This window comes from Piliocolobus tephrosceles, chromosome 14, assembly GCF_002776525.5.
Source record: "Piliocolobus tephrosceles isolate RC106 chromosome 14, ASM277652v3, whole genome shotgun sequence".
Lineage (NCBI taxonomy): Eukaryota > Metazoa > Chordata > Mammalia > Primates > Cercopithecidae > Piliocolobus > Piliocolobus tephrosceles.
In genome coordinates, this window is record NC_045447.1 from 33596024 (window position 1) to 33615620 (window position 19597).

Below are 19597 nucleotides of genomic sequence, written 5' to 3' on the forward strand. Positions count from 1 at the left end.
TGACCACAAAGTGAGCATCTTAACCTGTTGTGAAAGGCAACATGGTAATATATCCATCATCACGTATTATTTTAAAAGCATGCAAAATTATGCAGAAAACAATGAATTGGTTTATTTCATGCCTCAAGTTCTAGGAACCAGTGTTGAGCGTTTGGCCCCAGTAAGGACACCGATGGGATTTTCTGGGGTCTGTGTGAGGGGAATGCTGTGTGTGAGTCCCTGTTAGGACAAGGAGAGGAGGCAGTGCAGCAGCTCTGTGTATAAAAGGCACAGAAATTCAGCTCTGTTAAATATCCATATTAAAACCAAAACCAAAACCTTTTACAGCCCACAGGTCAAATGTAATTACCAGAATGCTAAGATACTTTCCAAAGGGACTGGGACTTTTTGTATTTAATCTTCATGAAATTCTCAATTAATAGATATAATCTTAGGCCTTTTGATTCAGTTTTGACCACTGTCAGATAAATAGGAGGTTCTATACTTCGTGCATTGATATTCCAGTGGGGTAAACAACCTGATAAAAAGCAAATCTTAAATGTAAATTATTCTATGGCTATTCACCACCTACAGGATAAAATCTAACCTTCTTGGCAGGTGGGTGAGACGTGGCCTGACTCTTTGGCCTCATTCTTATCATTTCCAGCCTCATACTTTATAAGAACATATTACCTGGAGGTTAGTGCTTCCCAAGTGCATACGCTGCAAATGCTATTTCACACCTTTATGCCTTACCACACTCCAGTCTCTTTTCCGGGAACTTCAGATCTGGCGATGTTTGTGGAGGATTTGAAAGACCACACTTTTCCCCTAGGCCTCAACTTATTCCTTGACCCCACCCCAGTGGAATGAACGGTTGCCCCCACCCCCAACTGCTTTGACACATTACACACACTTCCACTGCTATACTGACCACACCTATCCCCTCTCCGTCCCTCAACTGTGAACTCCCTGAGAGGAATACTGACATATAGTAGGTGCTCAGCAAAGTAATGGAACCAGTTTTTCTCTAAGGTATCATGGTACTTTTTTTTTGGGGTGGGACGGAGTCTCGCTCTGTTGCCCGGGCTGGAGTGCAGTGGCCAGATCTCAGCTCACTGCAAGCTCCGCCTCCCGGGTTTATGCCATTCTCCTGCCTCAGCCTCCGGAGTAGCTGGGACTACAGGCGCCCGCCACCTCGCCCAGCTAGTTTTGTGTATTTTTTAGTAGACACGGGGTTTCACCGTGTTAGGATGGTCTCGATCTCCTGACCTCGTGATCCGCCCGTCTCGGCCTCCCAAAGTGCTGGGATTACAGGCTTGAGCCACCGCGCCCGGCCGGTACTTTTTTTTTTAAATCTTGCCTGGAGTCTTTGATGTCAGATAAGAATTAGCTTCTTATTATTTCTATGAAACAATAACAGAGAACAAACTCCGTAATCAAAAAGTTCAGTAGGCCGGGTGTGGTGGCTCACGCCCGTAATCCCAGCACTTTGGGAGGTCAAGGTGGGTGGATCTTTTGAGGTCAGGAGTTCTAGACCAGGCAACATGGTGAAACCCACCTCTACTAAAAATATAAAAATTAGCTGGGCATGGTGGCAGGCACCTGTAGTCCCAGCTACTCGGGAGGCTGAGGCAGGAGAATCACTTGGACCCTGGAGGTGGAGGGTGCAGTGAGCTGAGATCGCGCCACTGCACCTCAACCTGGGCGACAGAGCAAGATACTACCTCAAAAAAAAAAAAAAAAAGAAGTTCAGTAAATCCTTTCAGAGAACATCCAGAAGTTGGTCTTTTTCAAATGAACGTGAAACGGGAACATTCGTTCTAAGAAACATATAAGATAATCGAAGGACAATATTCTTCAGGTATATATTGTTTCTACCTGAAAGCTAGTGAAAAGAGGATACACATGTAAAAGTCAGTGTCCCATACCTGGGGCTTTTTGGTATGTTAATTACCGCTGTTAGAATGCAAACACTAAATGCCTTTAGTATTGGAGGCCCCACAAGAGAAAACACCTGTGTAGTTTCAGGTGTTGTTAATTGTCACTCTCAACCAGCAGGTGTCAGTAGAGACAAGCACATGTACTAAGGCTGCCCTCTCAAGGAAGACCACCCCAAAATCCTGCTCCAGCTGGAACTCCTGCTCCCTCTAAGGTTCCATCCCTCTGTGGAAACTTCAGCTGGAACAGCATAAGTGTCCATAGTTCTCAAAGTTTATTATGCAGCAGAATCCTCTGGACTGGGTCGGGTTTGTTAAAATGCAGATTTCTGTCTGCCGGCTGCAGAGATTCTGATTCAGCAGGTAGAAGTGAGACCCTGAGTAATTTCTGTTTTAAACACTGCCTTTTTACCTTCCCTGCACCACCAATTGTGATGCATTTTGAGAAACACTGATTTCTATCCTGTGTGGACTGTGCAAAATCATCTCATAGCCTCGACTCAGAAACAACCAGGCTGCCAAAGGATTCATTTGTTGATTCACTCAATAAACCTCTATTGTGCCCTTAATAGCCTCCCAGTTACCATTGGCTACCTTCACAAAGTTTGCAGCTCATTCTCCTATCTCAGGCTTGGGATCAACCATAGAATCCAGTAAAGTCTTGACCTTTCCTTTCATTTGTTTGTTGGGTGAGCATCCCACCAAAGAACCTGGTTTCCACCCTGAGAGGAAAAAAAACCTCCTTTTCTCATCAAGAGCATTAATATATTTACAGAAACTCTGCCAATAAATGGATCCCTAATGGTTAGTTTATAGGACATAAACATTCCAAAGTGGTGAAAATGCATCTTATTCCTGTGGCTTGTTTTTCCCTTTTTGTTCAAGCAGGGTCTCGCCATGTTGCCCAGGCTGCAGTACAGTGGCTATTCACAGGTGTGTTCATCACTTACTACAGCCTAGGACTCTTGGGCTCAAGAGATCTTCCTACCTTAGCCTTTTGAGTAGCTGGCACTACAGTTGTGCACCACGGTGCCCAGACTACCATGACTTTAAACACAGATAAAAATAACAAATCCATTACTATCTAAAAATTAAAATGCTGCTATGTTTTATGGCAATATTTGTAAATCCAAAATAAATAAAAATTCTAGAAGTAAAAAAAGGGATAAATTAGATTGCTACAAATAAACTAAAACAAAAATTTCATTAGAAACTTTAAATTGCTGTAATAGGGAGCATGCGTTCTTAGGAACTTTAATGAAAATCGTGGATCCAAATACAGGACTACAGTTAAAAAACACTGTCGGCTGGGCGCAGTGGCTCACGCCTGTAATCCCAGCACTTTGGGAGGCTGAGGCAGGTGGATCACGAGGTTAGGAGATAGAGACCATCCTGGCTACCACGGTGAAACCCCATCTCTACTACAAAAAATTAGCCAGGCATGGTGGGCATGCCTGTAATGCCAGCTACTTAGGAGGCTGAGGCAGGAGAACTGCTTGAACCCAGGAGGCGGAGGTTGCAGTGAGCCAAGATTGTGCCACTGCACTCCAGCCTGGGCAACAGAGTGAGACTCTGTCTCAAAAAAACAAACACTAACTGTCCAGCGAAAGCCTAGCATGCCCTGAGTCCATCCAATTTTTTTTTTTTTTTAACTTTCTGACTCTTAGAAAAATTTTTGCACTAGAATAGACTTTAAAGGTCACTGAATTAGCCTTTCACTCTGTGCTCAATACCGCTTTACAACATCCCAGCTGCAAAAGTACCACCCAGACTCTACACACATTCCTTCGTAGTCAGGGGGATCACGTCTTCTCCTGGGGTTAAGTCCATCTTGGTACTGTTCCAGGTGTTAGGAAGTCTTCCTCACATTCTGTCTGATAGGCAGGAAAAGCCAGTGTCTCCACTAGGCGGTCTTTCCCCTACTAGGACTTAGCATAGTGCTTGGGTTAGGACTGCATCTCAGCTGCATTTAACAGAAACCTATTATAGTGGCTTAAACAAGAAAGGGATTCATTCTTCTCGTGTAACAGTAAGCCCAGAAGACAGCAAGCCCAAAACTCTGCAGAAATTAGGCAAGAATGCTTTCTGGGAACCAGGCTCCTTCTATTTTTTGGTTCTGCCATCTTTGGTGTGGTTTTGTTGGTGTTTGTAATATGTCTTTTGTTCCTTCAAGTAGGATCACATCTGCATTCCAGACAGGCCAGAGAAGGGGAAAACCAGGAGGATAGGCGGCACCTATATTGGGAAGGCAAAATTTTCTTGGATATTGCCATTATTCTTTAGCTTATATGGCATTGGGCAGAACTATGTCATATGGCCACTTCAAGCTTCAGAGAAGTATAGAAAGGTGAGTATTTTAGTAAGGCATTTTGCTAACCAGAATGATACCTGGGTTATATTCATGAGAAAGATGGGCAGAAGATTAATAGCAGGGCAATCAACAGTCACTGCCGCAGCCTGATAGTAATAGGTGATTAACACATGTTAATTGACTGATGAAACAGAAGTCTCTTTTTCCAACTATTAGAACCCTTTAGGGGCTCAGGACATGACTATAGACACCATTTTTTTCTACAACGCCCCTTTAGATATTTGAATATAGTAATCACTGCTTTTCCCTTTCTCTACCCCAAGATGTTTCTTTTCCCAGTAGGTATCTTCTCTAGGCTTGTCTCTGAAAACACTCCCATTCGTTTATATTCCAGGTGTTGACTGACCTATGAAAAGTAATGCAGAGTAGGCAGGCGCGGTGACTCACACCTGGAATCCTAGCACTTTGCAAGGCTGAGGCGGGTGGATCACCTGAAGTCAGGAGTTCAAGACCAGCCTGGGCAACATGGTGAAACCCCGTCTCTACTAAAAATACAAAAAAATTAGCTGGGCGTGGTGGCAGGTGTCTAATCCCAGCTACTCGGAAGGCTGAGGCAGGAGAATTTCTAGAACCCTGGGGACAGAGGTTGCAGTGAGCTGAGATGGCGCCATTGCACTCTAGCCTGGGCGACAGAGTGAGACGCCATCTCAAAAAAAAAAAAAAAAAAAAAAAAGGGGGGGGGGGGGGGGAATGCAGTCATTTCCTTTCTCCTGCTGTATACCATGTGGTCGCTATTATCAAATAGCTACCACAAAGAGCACATATTGTGCCCAGACCTTGGTTTCCAAATACCAGTTTCCATGAAAAGGAACTGGGGCTCACTTGAAGACCTGGCTGATTACAGAGTTGAGACCACGAAAGCACAAGATGAGCCTGGAACATCTGGTTGTGTCAGTAAACAAGGAATTACTCAATGAATGACGGGGAGAGATCAAAAGTACAGGAGCCAGCTTGAATGGGCTCCTATTGGCTAAATCTGAGACAATGTGGGCATAAAAATAAATGAGGATAACAGAAAAAAGGAACAATTGGGATTTGATATGTATTTATTTGATGAATAATCAATATGTATTCAATAAATAAATAGGTATTTGATGAGTAATTAAAACTTTGACAAATATATATTTATTTGATGAAAAACTAAGTGGGTGAGAAGAGAAAGATTTTCCTTACAGTAGGACACCAGCTAATAAATATAGGAAGAAGAATGATGAAATTAGAAAAATCACCATTATATGAAAACAACAGTAATAGCTGTTTCAGAGAAGAATGTGAATACATATGTGAAAAGTTGATGAGAAATAGAATTTTTACATAGTCTCAAAATATCTCTCCTCAAGATACTTATTAATTACAAAGGGAGAAACAGTACATTCACATTGGAAAGACCAGGAAGATCCACCTTAGCCAAATGATCAAAGTTAACATCACAGTAATGGGACAAATGAGATCATGTGCCTCCTGCTACGATGCACTGAGAAGGACACGGTATGCCTTCTGTGGTATTCCTGCCAAAAACGCATACCTTGGATCTGATCATGAGGAAGCTTTAGACAAACCTAAACTGAAGGTCATTCAAGAAAACAAATGGCCTGACTCTATCAAGGTCATGAATGACAAAAAAAAGACTGTGCAATAGCTCCAAGTTAAAAGAGATTAGAGACATAAAAATGAAATGCAACATGGGATCCTAGATTGGATTGTTGACCAGAAAAATAACTTTTTCCATAAAGAACATTAGTGGGACTACTGTTAAAATTTAAAGGTCTGTAGAATGCATGTGTATGTGTGCACACACATACATGGAGAGAGAGACCAAGAAACCAAGAGAAATGGAGACAGAGCAAGAGAGAGAAAGGGAGGGAGAGGTACGAAAAGGGAAACAGGTGAAGGAGAAGGAAAAGGGAAGAAGGATAGAGGAGTGGAAATGAGGAGAAAAAGCAAATACATTACAATACTAACATTTAGGGAAGGCAGATGAAGGGTATATATGAACGTTATTTGAACTGTTCTTCTAACTTTTCTGCATGTTTTTATTTTTATTCTGGTAAAATATATATAACATAAAATTTGCCATTTTAACCATTTTAAAGTGTACAACTCAGTGGCATTTAGTTCCTTCACAAAGTTTTGCACCCATCACCACTATACAGTTCCAGAATATTTTCATCACCCCAAAAGAAACTCTATTTCCAACAAGCAGTAATTCCCCATTTCCCCAGTGCCTGATAACCATGAATATGCTTTCTATCTCTATGGATTTTGCCTATGTTAGATATTTCATATACAAGGAATCACACAATATGTGGCCTTTTGTGTCTGGCTCTTTTCCCTTAGCATCATGTTTTCAAGGTTCATCTATGTTTTTGCATATATCAGTACCTAATTTCTTTTTATGGCTGACTAGTATTTTGTTGTATGAATATACAACATTTTGCTTATCATTCATCAGCTGATGGACATTAGTTATTTCTACTTTTTTGTTATTATGAATAATGCTACTATGAACATTCGTGAGCATGTTTTTCTTTGAACACCTGTTTTCAATCATTTGGGGTATATACCTGGATCCCACGGTAATTGTACTTTTTAACTTATTGAGAAACTGCCAAACTGTTTTCCGAGTGGTGGCACCATTTTACATTCTCACCAGCAATGTATGAGTGTTCTAATTTTTCTGCATTCTCATCAGCACTTCTTATTGTCTATTTGTTTGAGTATAGTCATTCTAGTGGGTTTGAAGTGATATCTCCTTGTGGTTTTGATTTGCAATTCCCTAATGACATGGAGCATCTTTTTATGTGCTTCATGGCCATTTTTAAACTTCTTTGAAGAAACATCCCTTCAAATCCTTTGCTCATTATGGATTGTTTGTTTTTTTGTTGTTAAGTAGTGAGAGTTGTTCACATATTCTGGACAGTAGACCTTTATCAGAGATATGATTTGCAAATATTTTCTCCCATTTTGTGGGTTGCCTTTTGTACTTTCGATTATGTCCCTTGAGGCAAAAATTTTTCAATTTTGATGAAGTCCAATTTATCTATTTTTCTTTCATTGCTTGTGTTTTTGGTTTCGTAGCCAAGAAACCATGGCCTAATCCAAGGTCATGAAGATTTATTCTTATGATTTCTTCTAAGAGTTTTAGGGGTTTAGCTCTTATATTTAGGCTCATTTTGAGGTAATTTCCTTGTCATGTTGATAACATTTTGAGTTAATTTCTTTGTTATTTATTTCTAATTTCATTCCATTTTGACCTAGAATATACTTTACATGATTTAAATCTTTTAAAATTTACTGCAATTTGTTTTGTGGCCTAACATGGTTTAGCCTTGAGAATGATCCACATGCAGTTGAGAAGAAGAGTGTTGAATAAAGTGCTCTACAGATGTCTATTATGTCTAGTTGGTGTATGATGCTCTTCAAGTCTTCTATTTTCTTCTTGATCTTCTGTCTAGTTATTCTATCCATTTTGAAAATGAAATATTGAAGTCTCAGCTATTATTGTTGATTTGTCTATTTCTGCATTTAATTCTGTTAGTTTCTGTTTCATGTACTGTGGATTCTCTTATTAGATGCACATATGCTTATTTTTTATTTTGTCACCAAGGTTGGAGTGCAGTGGCATGATCATAGCTCACTGCAACCTCAACCTCCTGGGCTCAAGGGATCTTCCCACCTTAGCCTCCCGAGTAGCTACAACTACCAGTACACACCACCACAGCTGGCTAATTTTCAATTTTTTTGGTGAGACAGGGTCTTGCTTTGTTGCTGAGACTGGTCTCGAACACCTGGGCTCAAGTGACCCTTCCACTTTGGCCTCCGAAAGTGTTTGGATTACAAGGGTGAGCTACTGCACCTGGCCCACATATGTTTATAATTGCTATATGTTACTGATGGGTTGTTCCTTTTATGACTATAGAATGTCCTCTCTAGTAACAATTTTTGTCTTACTAGCTGTTTTGTCTGATATTTGTATAGCCACTCCAGCTCTCTTTTGATGATTATTTGCATGGAATATCTTTTTCCATCTTTTCACTTTCAGCCTATTTGTGTCTTTGGATCTAAATTGAGTCTCTTGTAGCTATTATATAGTTGGATTATGTTTTTTAATCCATCCCACTAACTCTGCCTTTTAACTGAAGAGTTTAATCCATTTACATTTTAAAAAACTGTTGGCCAGGTACGGTGGCTCACGCCTGTGATCCCAGCACTTTGGGAGGCCGAGGCGGGCGGATCACGAGGTCAGGAGATCGAGACCATCCTGGCTAACACAGTGAAACCCCGTTTCTACTAAATATACAAAAAATTAGCCGGCCGTGGTGGCGGGCGCCTGTAGTCCCAGTTACTGGGGAGGCTGAGGCAGAAGAATGGCGTGAACCCGGGAGGCGGAGCTTGCAGTGAGCTGAGATCCGGCCACTGCACTCCAGGCTGGGAGACAGAGGAAGACTTCGTTTCAAAAAAAAAAAAAAAACAAAAAACTGTAAGTGAGGCCTTGCTTCAGCCATTTTGTTGTTTATTTTCCTTATATCATATCTTTTTTGTTCTTCAGTTCCTCCATTCCTGTCTTCTTTTATGTTTAATTGGTTTTTCTAGTATATTATTTTGATTCTCATTTCCTTTTCTGAATATATATTTTTGTTAATGTTACCCTGGGGGTTATAATTAACATCCTAAATTTATAATAATTCAGTTTGAATTAATACCAATTTAGCTTAAATAATGTACAAACACTGCGTTCCTATGTAGCTCCACCCTCTTATGTTTATGTTGTTGCTGTCGTACATTATATCTTTATACATTGTGTGTTCATTCAGATACATTTGCAATTATTGTGTTATGCATTTGCCTTTTAAATCATATAGAAAAAAAAGTGAGTGACAGGCCGGGTGCGGTGGCTCACGCCTGTAATCCCAGCTCTTTGGAAGCCAAGGTAGGTAGATCACCTGAGGTCAGGAGTTCAAGACCAGCCTGGGCAACATGGTAAAACCCTGTCTCTACTAAAATATTCAAAAATAAGCCAGGCATGGTGGCATGCACCTGTAGTCCCAGCTACTCAGGAGGTTGAGGCGGGAGAATCACTTGAACCCAGGAGGTGGAGGTTGCAATGAGCTGAGATCATGCCACTGCACTTCAGCCTGAGTGACAGAGCAAGACTCTGTCTTCAATGCAACAACAACAGTAACAACAACAAATGAGTGACAAACAAAAAAATACAATAATACTAGCTTTTATGTTTACCTATGTAGTTTCCTTACTGATGTTTTTTTTATTTTACTGTATAGCTAGGGTTACTTGTCTTCTTTTATTTCCACCTGAATTATTTCCCTTAGTATTTCTCATGCAGGTCTACTAGAAGCAAACTTCCTCAACTTTTGTTTATATGAGACTATCTTGATTTCTTTCAGGTTTTTATTTTTATTTTATTTTATTTTTTGAGACAGAGTCTCGCTCTGTTGCCCAGGCTGGAGTGCAGTGGCGTGATCTCAGCTCACAGCAGCCTCCGTCTCCCAGGTTCAAGCGATTCTCCTGCCTCAGCTGGGATTACAGGCGCCCACCACTACACTGGCTAATTTTTGTATCTTTAGTATAGACAGGGTTTCACCATGTTGGCCAGGCTAGTCTCCAACTCCTGACCTCAGGTGATCCAGATGCCTCGGCCTCCCAAAGTGCTGGGATTACAGGCGTAAGCCACTGTGCCTGGCCTTATTTTTAGTTTTTGAGATAGAGTCTTGGTCTCTTGTCCAGGCTGGAGTGCAGTGGCATGATCTCAGCTCACTGTAACCTCCACCTCCCAGGTTCAAGTGATTCTCCTGCTTCAGCCTCCCAAGTAGCCAGGATTACAGACATGTGCCGCCACGCCCGGCTAATTTTTGTATTTTTAGTATAGACAAGGTTCCCCCATGTTGGCCAGGCTGGTCTTGAACTCCTGACCTCAGGTGATCCGCCTGCCTCAGCCTCCCGAAGTGCTGAGATTACAGTGGGATTACAGGTGTGAGCCACTGTGCCTGGCCTTTCAGTTTTGGTGGAGAATTTTATTGAATAAAGGATTATTGATTAACGATTGTTTTTCTTATTAAGGATACTTAGACATAGTGAGTTGCTTCCCTCTTGCTGCAACCAATATTTTCTATTTTTCTTTGTCAACAATTTGGTTATAATCTGTTTGAGTGTGGATCTCTTTGGGTTTATTTTATGTGGAGTTTGTTGAGCTTCTTAGATGTGCATTCATGTTTTTATCACTTTTGAGAAGTTTTCAACCATCATTTCTTCAAGTATTCTTTTTTTTTTCTTTTTATAGCCCAGACCTTACATGACAATATTTCTTCAAATATTCTTTCTGCTCCTTTCTTTCTCTCTTCTCTTTCTGGGACTCCCATTCTGTGTATGTTGGTATGCTTGAGGGTATCCCACAGGTCTCTTAGGCTCTGTTCAGTTTTCTTCACTCTTTTCTTTTTCTTCTCCTCAGACTGAATAATCTCAGTTGATCTGTCTTCAAATTCGGTAATTCTTTCTTCTGCCTGCTCAAATCTGCTACTGAACCCCTCTTAGTGAATTTTTGGTATCAGTTATTTTCAACTCCAGATTTTCTATTTGGTTCCCTTTTTTTTTTTTTTTTATCATTTCTATCTTTTTATTGATGTTCTCTATTAGGTAAAACATTGTTCTCTTGATTTTCTTTAGTTCTTTGTCCTTCACTTTCTTTATGTCTTTGAGCATATTTAAGACAGTTGATTTCAAGTCTCTGTCTAGTAAGTCAAATATCTGGGCTTCTTCAAAGGTAGTTTCTTTTTTAAAAAATGTTTTTTTGAAGAGATGAAGTTTGCTCTGTCACCCAGGCTGGAGTGTAGTGGCTCAATTTCAGCACACTGTGGCCTTGAACTCCTGGGCTCAAGGAAACCTCCCACCTCAGCCTCCTGGAGTAGCTGGGACTACAGATGCACGCCACCATGTTTGGATAATTTTTGTAATTTTTTGGAAGAGATGGGGGTCTCACTATGTTGCCCAGACTGGTCTTGAACTCCTGGCCTCAAGCGATCCTCCTGCCTCAGCCTCCCAAGGTATTGCGATCATAGGTGAGCCGCCACGTCTGGCCAGTTTCTGTTAATTTCTTCTGCTCATAGGCTGTACTTTCTTATTTCTTTGTGTACCTTGTAATTTCTTGTTGTTGTTGAAAACTGGACATTTTGCATACTATAATGTGGCAGCTCTGGAAATCAGATTCTTCCTCCTCCCTAGGGTTTGTTGTTGTTGGCTTGTTGTGGGTTATAGTTTTTTATTTGTTTAATGACTTTTCTGAACTATTTCTTGTAGAGACTGTATTCTTTGGTGTGTGTGTGTGGTCACTGAAGTCTCCGTTTTGTTAGTTTGTGGTCAGCTAGTGATTTGACAGTTTTCCTTAAATACCTGGAGCCACAAAAAAAGAAGAGATCACCTTCTAGTCGTTGCACATTCATTCTTTATGGGGGCACTGCTTAACACTTAGCAAGACTGTTTACAACTCTGCTTTAGCCTTTACTTCCTGCTTGCATCAAAAGGTTAGCCAGAAGTGAACATTTGTGGTCTTCTCAGGTCCTTCCTGTGTCAAGCCCTGGTCACCTGTGTGGCCTTGGACATTTCCTGGTATATGCAGGAGCTTTTGAAAGCTGTTATTCCTCCATGTATGTCCTTTTCTAGCCTCGTTTCTCAGGCTTCCATCTGTCTGCGGTTTGAGGCATCTGTTATTCCTCACGACAGGTTGCTGCAGCTAGTACATATGCCTTTAAGTGCTATTGACAGATGTCACCTGGGAGATCACTTCAGCCCTAAGAAGCTTCTGAGGCACGTGACACAAAGATAAATCCCTGAGTTGATCATTCAGGGAGCCACCAGACAGTTCAAAACATACAACCACAATTTTTTTTGAGAACAAGGTCTAACCACACATTGTTTACTTGGGCATTGGCAAGCCACATCAGAAACATGAACCACCACTTTCACAGCTGCTGCTAAGCTGGTGAGTGGAGATGGTATGCAAATAAGTTAACATGCCTCAATGCTCTCTTACCATAATGTCTTTATTTAGCATTTGCCTAGGTGTGTAAGTTCTTTATTAGAGTCTAGAATTTGGCAAAAAATTGATTGGATAGTTTTTGCCAATTTGATCATTGTTTTTGTGGAAGGATGGAGTTTTGGAATTTTCTGCTCTGTCATTTCAATCATATCATCCCACCATTAGCTTTTTTTGTGTGTGTGATGGAGTCTCGCTCTGTCGCTCAGGCTGGAGTGCAATGGCACAATCTCAGTTCACTGCAACCTCTGCCTCCCCGATTCAAGAGATTCTCCTGCCTCAGCCTCCTGAGTAGCTGGAATTGCAGATGCCCGCCACCACACTTGGCTAATTTTTCTGTACTTTTAGTAGAGACGGGGTTTCACCATGTTGCACAGGCTGGTTTCGAACTCCTCACCTCAAGTGATTCACCTGCCTTGGCCTCCCAAAGTCCTAGAATTACAGATGTGAGCCACCACGCCTGGCCACCATTAGCTTTTATACATAAAACTAGAACGGAGACTCTAGCTTGTTCTGTTCACTGTTATATTCTTGGCTTCTAACACATAGTAGGTACTCATGAAATACCTGTTAGGTAATGATTGAGTGAAATGAACAAATTATCATTGTCTTACACAATCCCTATAAAACATGAGTATTCCCATTTTACAAAGGAAGATACTGAGCCTCAGAAAGGTTCTGTGGCTTTCCCAGGTTACCCAGCTTCTACAATAATCAGCAGAGACAGATTCAAATCTATATCCATAATCCCAAGACCTTTGTTCTCTTCCTTATACAATGCTGGCTCCTTTAGGCATCAGAAAATAAGGAGTTAACAACTCTGTTGTATTTAACTGCTTTTGAAGCATATTCCTGTCCCCTAAGTTCATGTATTTATCATTGTAGTCCTACAGCACAGACTGAGCATATTCCATTTTATAGTCAAGAAAACAGGCAGAGATGACAAACAACCCATGATTGGACTGGAGGCACTGGAGATAAATCCAAATATTCCAAATTCTAGGTCAGTGCTTTTTCTGTTATTTTATCTTGTCTCTTTATTAAAGTAAATAGGGTTTCATCTTAAAGTGGTTCTTTCCAGGAGAAAAGTAAATTATTTTCCAATGCAGTGCTGCATGCAAACCAGGACCCGGAGATTCACACTTCACTCCCATCTTTCTTTCACTTGGCCCCTTACAGCAACCAAACATCTGTTTTTGATGATTCTATCCCTCCATTAGCTTTTAAATATATCACTTTCTCTCCATTTTTTTTTTGGGGGGGGGGGGGGAGAAGGGGATGAGTCCTGCTCTGTCACCCAGGCTGGAGTGCAGTGGCGCAATCTTAGCTCACTGTAACCTCCGCCTCCCAGGTTCAAGAGATTCTCCTGCCCTTTCTCTCCATTCTTATTGCTAGTGCCCTAGTTGGAATTCTCATTCTGAATCACATGGTATATTACAATGGTCTCTTCACTTTGTTTTCCTGGCCCAGAAGCAACTCATCCCATGCCATACTCCCCACTGTTGTCAGGGTAATTTTTCCGCTGAAATGCAAATATCTCCAAACATTCCCTTGGTTAAAATCTTTCAGCAAGTCCTCATTTTCTGCACCATAAAATCAAGACCCTGAGGGTGGCCTGCAAGACCCTTGAGATCTGATCCCTACTGACCGCTCCAATTTCATGTCCCCACACCTACACTTCAGTACTGATTCACAGGTACATCATCATTTCTTCACACATGCTATCCTCCTGGGAACACTCTACTTTCCTTTCCCCAAAGGCTTATTTACTTATTACAGCCCCACCTCCCTGCCCCTCCCACCTTCAGGTGGGTCTCCCTGCTACTCCTGAGTTAACTCTGTTAGAGCGGCTGGCACACTAGATTACAATCATCTGCTTACTCCTTTGCTTCCTAAATAGGGTGCGAGTTTTCAGAGGGCAGAGGCTGGGTCTCTTATTCTGGTATTCTTAGCTAATATAGAACTCAGTGAATATATCTGAAATAAATGAAGACTTATCTTTCTGTTTTATTTACACTTAAGAGCCATGTCGTGTAACTCATAATAGAGGCAGACCTAAATAAGGTATGAGGTAACAACTTCAAATAAAACATCAGGAAATTACATGCTGGGACTTCCCCAGCTTAGCATCCCCAAATCCCAATTTAAGAGCCATATGTGGGTTATTTATGCTTCCACAGTAAATTGAAGAATGCATAAACTTTCTTCTACTAGAGAATAAAATTCTGTAGATCTTCGTGTTTTCTTTTCCTATCAGGTTGCTAAGAAAGCTGAAAGAATTTAAGGCTTCAATGCACTGTGACCATATTAGTCCTAGAGTCTAGCATATTTGTTTCTTCCTGTTTATGTCTTTGCTTTTATATTTTTAGTTTAATAATCTTTTTTGGGCTGGGCATGGTGGCTCACACCTGTAATCTCAGCACTTTGGGAGTCCGAGTTGGGAAGATTGCTTGAAGCCAGGAGTTGGAGACCAGCCTGGGCAACAAAGCGAGACCTTGCCCCTCCAAAAACAAAGAAAAGAAAAAAAGCTGGGTGTGAAGGTGCATGCCTGTAGTCTCAGCTATTCTGGAGGCTGAGGTGGGAGGATCACTTGAGCTAAGGATCTTGAGGCTGTAGTGAGCTATGATGGGACCACTGCACTCCAGCCTGGGGTTAAAAAAAACTTTTTGTATGTATGCCTTTTTGGAAAATAAAAGGGGCACAAATATATAAACAACTCACACTTTAGATGTGAACACACATGTAAGACTCCTGTATCCTCTCCAGGGTCACCTCTTGGTGCAAATCCACATCTTCTTTGCTCTGGACATTCTGAACGACTTGTGTTCCTCATGTTGCTATATGAGTGCCAAAGTGCTTCTATTCTGGGTAGAACCACCCTCCCACCCCTTCATCACCTGGCTAATCCTTCAAGACGCATCCTTCAAGACTCAGCTGAGACATCTTCTCCTAACGACCTCAACACCTTCCTCTGTGCTCCAAAGCACTCTCTACTTATCGCTGCTCTCTGCCTCCCTCATTAGGCTGTGAGCTACTTAAGATCAGGCAGTATTTAGCACTGAGCTCCCAGAATATAACTCTGGCTGACCAGAAGAGGTCTCAGGAAATGCTTGTTGAATGAAATGGATACTTTTCGCACACTGCTGTGGACAGGCTTAGGAAATGCATCTGAAATGGGCCTCACGCATCACAATTTCCATGAAATGTGAAGTGTGCATCTCCCTAATCCCCACCTATCATTTTCATCATCCTATTATTTCGACCAAGTCTATCATTTCTATTATTTCTTCTAATCTTTCTAATTTTATCAGATCCTCTCCACTCCTTCTCCTGACCTTTCCCTGGTCTAATAATAATAATAAAAAAAAATCCTAAATCCATTTAATTTGACTTAGATTTGTTTTCAAATTGAAAGCCCATTGTCCTAAATTACAATTTATTAAATGGATTCTATCCTTTCTTATTCATTTTATGTATATTCTATTTTAGGTATAATCCCTTATAAATAATATGATTTGTTTTGGAAACTTTCTCTTCTATTCCATTGGCCTATTATCATACTGGTTTAGTTACTATCATTTTATTATCTTACCCAGCTATTTGTTTTTAATGTAATTTTTTCCTATTAAAAACTATATATTTTAAATATACAAATAAGCAAAGAAAAAAACCAGAATTACTCATAGTCCCACAAAACAGAGATAACCATAATTATCATTTTTTAAATGTAAATAGATGGCTTTCATAGCTGGCTTTCACTTAACCATTCTGCCAGATTAACTGATCTTTTCCAAGCTTCTGTAGAATGTACTGGCTGATGACTGTTGTATCTCCTGTATGTTCCTGGAGAGGGGCTTCCACTCAGAGGCCTGTGTTCTGTGTTCTCATTCTCAGCATCAGGAGGTTGTGCTAACAAGGGTCAGGTGTGTATATTTCAACATGTTATGCCAGGTGTGGTGGTTTCGCTACTGCCAGGATTATTTAAATATTATGTACATTGATAAAGACAATGAATACGAAAAGAGTAGTTTCTATAAAAACCCTTTGAAAGCTTGAATACCTTGCAAAGATATAATAAAGGTAAATGCAAAAACTACTACTCTCAAGTTGTGCGTAGGTGAGAAATACAAACATTGCAAGGAAATTATAAAAATTATTAAAACCTGGGAACCTACACTCAGTGGGCTTCGTAAGCATCTCTACATTTTTTATTCATTTTAATAAATCCATATTTCATATTATTGCACTTTCGGGAGGTTACATTATTGGTGTTTTTAATGCCAAAGACAGTAGATAACTTCAGAAGAGTCAAGAGTCAGAAAGAATATACCTATGTCAACAATTGGCCAATAAACATTTACATGTTGTAGTTTAAAACAATTTCCTTTTTCTTCTTCTTTTTTTTTTTGAGATGGTGTCTCCCTCTGTCGCCAGGCTGGAGTGCAGTGGCGCAATCTCATCTGACTGCAACCTCCACCTCCCTGGTTCAAGCGATTCTCCTGCCTCAGCCTCCCGAGTAGCTGGGACTACAGGCGTGCGCCACCACACTCTGCTAATTGTTTTATTTTTAGTAGAGATGGGTTTTCACCGTGTTGGCCAGGATGGTCTCGACCTCTTGACGTCGTGATCCACCCACCTCAGCCTCCCAAAGTGCTGGGATTACAGGTGTGAGCCACGGTGCCCGGCAAACAATTTTCATTTTTAATGGTTCTCCTCCTTAACCCAATTTTTCAATTAATCAGTTAACTACCAGTGCCTACAGGACTGAGAGAGCATCTACTATACCTTTATTTTAAGATGTGTACGAATATTTATTTCATATAAATGAGATCATGCATTGCTCGAGCCCCTGCTTTCTTCACTAACTATATTATAAATATTAATCCAACGTATTAAATATTATTTACATCATTGTGAATGCCTACCCAGTCCTTCCTATTGAACTTCTATTTACGCTTTTTAAAACTTAACATTAAACATGTACCTTTCTTGATTTTCTCTTTCACAGGACTGACAGGAAGCTTGGAATTTAGTCATATGCCTAGCCTGGGATTCTCACATAGCTAATCTCCTTTTCTCAATGTTTTCAGTTTGCTTATTACACAACTTGTGTGTGCGTGTGTGTTAAAATTGTTTTATTTTGTTGTAAGCTGTGAGAATCCTTTCTGGAAGATGGAGTAAACCAACCTTAAATACCCAATATCCTGTCTCCCAGTGTGAGGTTACAGGATGTAACCCGAGACTGACTGAAAGCCGCTTTGTTTTGCCTTGAAGGCAGTTCCTTACTGTTGCTCTGACAGTCCTGGCCAGGGAGCTTGTAAGTACCTAGAGCGCTTTAAGATTTCCATTGAAATTGCTGGTCGGCCGGGCGCGGTGGCTCAAGCCTGTAATCCCAGCACTTTGGGAGGCCGAGACGGGTGGATCACGAGGTCAGGAGATCGAGACCATCCTGGCGAACACGGTGAAACCCCGTCTCTACTAAAAAATACAAAAAAACTAGCCGGGCGATGTGGCGGGCGCCTGTAGTCCCAGCTACTCCGGAGGCTGAGGCAGGAGAATGGCATGAACCTGGGAGGCGGAGCTTGCGGTGAGCTGAGATCCGGCCACTGTACTCCAGCCTGGGTGACAGCGAGACTCCGTCTCAAAAAAAAAGAAAGAAATTGCTGGTAAGCCCATGAAATGGTCTAGTAGCTTAGCTTTACTTTTTCTGGAATCCTAAATTTAACCTAGGTGAATCTGCTAAAATTATTTTTCTTGGAATTGGGACAGTAAATGACATGAGGCATATTATCAAATTAAAGGCATAAAGCATTTCTTATCTTCACTACTATTTGCCACAAGTGAAAAAAACAACGTGTAGAGCAAGCTTATCCAACCCACGGCCCGCGAGACGCATGCCGCCCAGGATGGCTTTGAATACAGCTTGACACAAATTCGTAAACCTTCTTAAAAGATTTTGTGTGTCTGTGATTTTTTTTTTCTTGGCTCATCAGCTATGGTTAGTGTTAGCGTATTTTATGTGTGACCCAAGACAATTCTTCCTCTTCTAGTGTGGCCCAGGAAAGCCAAAAGATTGGACACCCCTGGTAGAGGCACAAACCCAGTGGGTTAGTTCCACAGCATCTGATCAAACATATGAGGCCAAAGAGCCTCTCGAGGTACCAGCTTCTTTCTGAACCCTTCAACATCTGTAAGAGCTTTGAGCTGTACAGCTATTTAAAGCAGCTAAAATTTTAATTACTACTTACATATTAAGATAGGGTGCATAAGTTTTGTTCCTCCTGAAAGAATCCTCTAGATTTTCATTTCCTTCGATTTGAGGTTAAGTACAGAGTACACTTTCCATAGCCAAACAGAAAGGAAAGACTTTAGGTACCTTTCAGACATGAGGCTTTTCACAGGCTCTTTAATCATTAGGTAGTCCATATAACAGAATTACGTCAATCTGCATCAGAACCACTTAAAAAAAGAAAGAACAGTCCAGATTGGTTAATATTCTTCAGAATCTCAAATTCCTCCAGTGTTTAAGCCTCCTCACAATTATTCTGTAACAACTCTTTTTGGCAGGATGGTATAAACAGCCAGGACTATCATCAGCTCACATTTGTTAATAAAAGGCAGTTTACAGTGCAGCCTCTCAAGAAAAATCCAAAATAACAGAACAAATTAGGAGAGGTGTACGGTATTGCAAAAGGTCTTCCACTTAAGAACATCCCTTCCTTAGTCCCTAATATTACCTAAAATTATTGGTTTTTAAAAAGCTTGATTTTTCTAAACTTTCAATGGGGCACAGCTACTGCCTAAATGATGGCACCACGGTTTCACAAATGCACTAAAGTCAGTACAGATCCAGGCTTCAATTATGTGTAGACCACTGTACCAGGCACAGTGAATGCTTTCCATGATGGACGCTGTCCAGTGGAGGCTTTTCTTCTTTTTTTTTTTTTCTTTTCTTTTTTTGAGAGTGAGTCTCGCTCTGTCGCCCAGGCTGGAGTGGAGAGAGGCAATCTTGGCTCACTGCAAGCTCCGCCTCCTAGGTTCAGGTCATTCTCCTGCCTCAGCCTCCCGAGTAGCTGGGATTACATTAATGCGCCACCATGCCTGGCTAATTTTTTTTGTATTTTTTTAGTAGAGACGGGGTTTCACTGTGTTAGCTAGGATGGTCTCAATCTCCTGATCTCGTGATCCACCCGCCTCGGCCTCCCAAAGTGCTGGGATTACAGGCGTGAGCCACTATGCCCAGGCCAGTGGAGGCTTTTC

General features: G+C 41.1%; 1 protein-coding gene across 1 annotated transcript in view; it reads right to left on the bottom strand.

Moving 5' to 3' along the window:
- The window catches only part of SLC44A1 (solute carrier family 44 member 1), a 195384-nt gene that overhangs the window by 22462 nt on the left and 153325 nt on the right, over positions 1–19597 (bottom strand). The window lies entirely within an intron of this gene.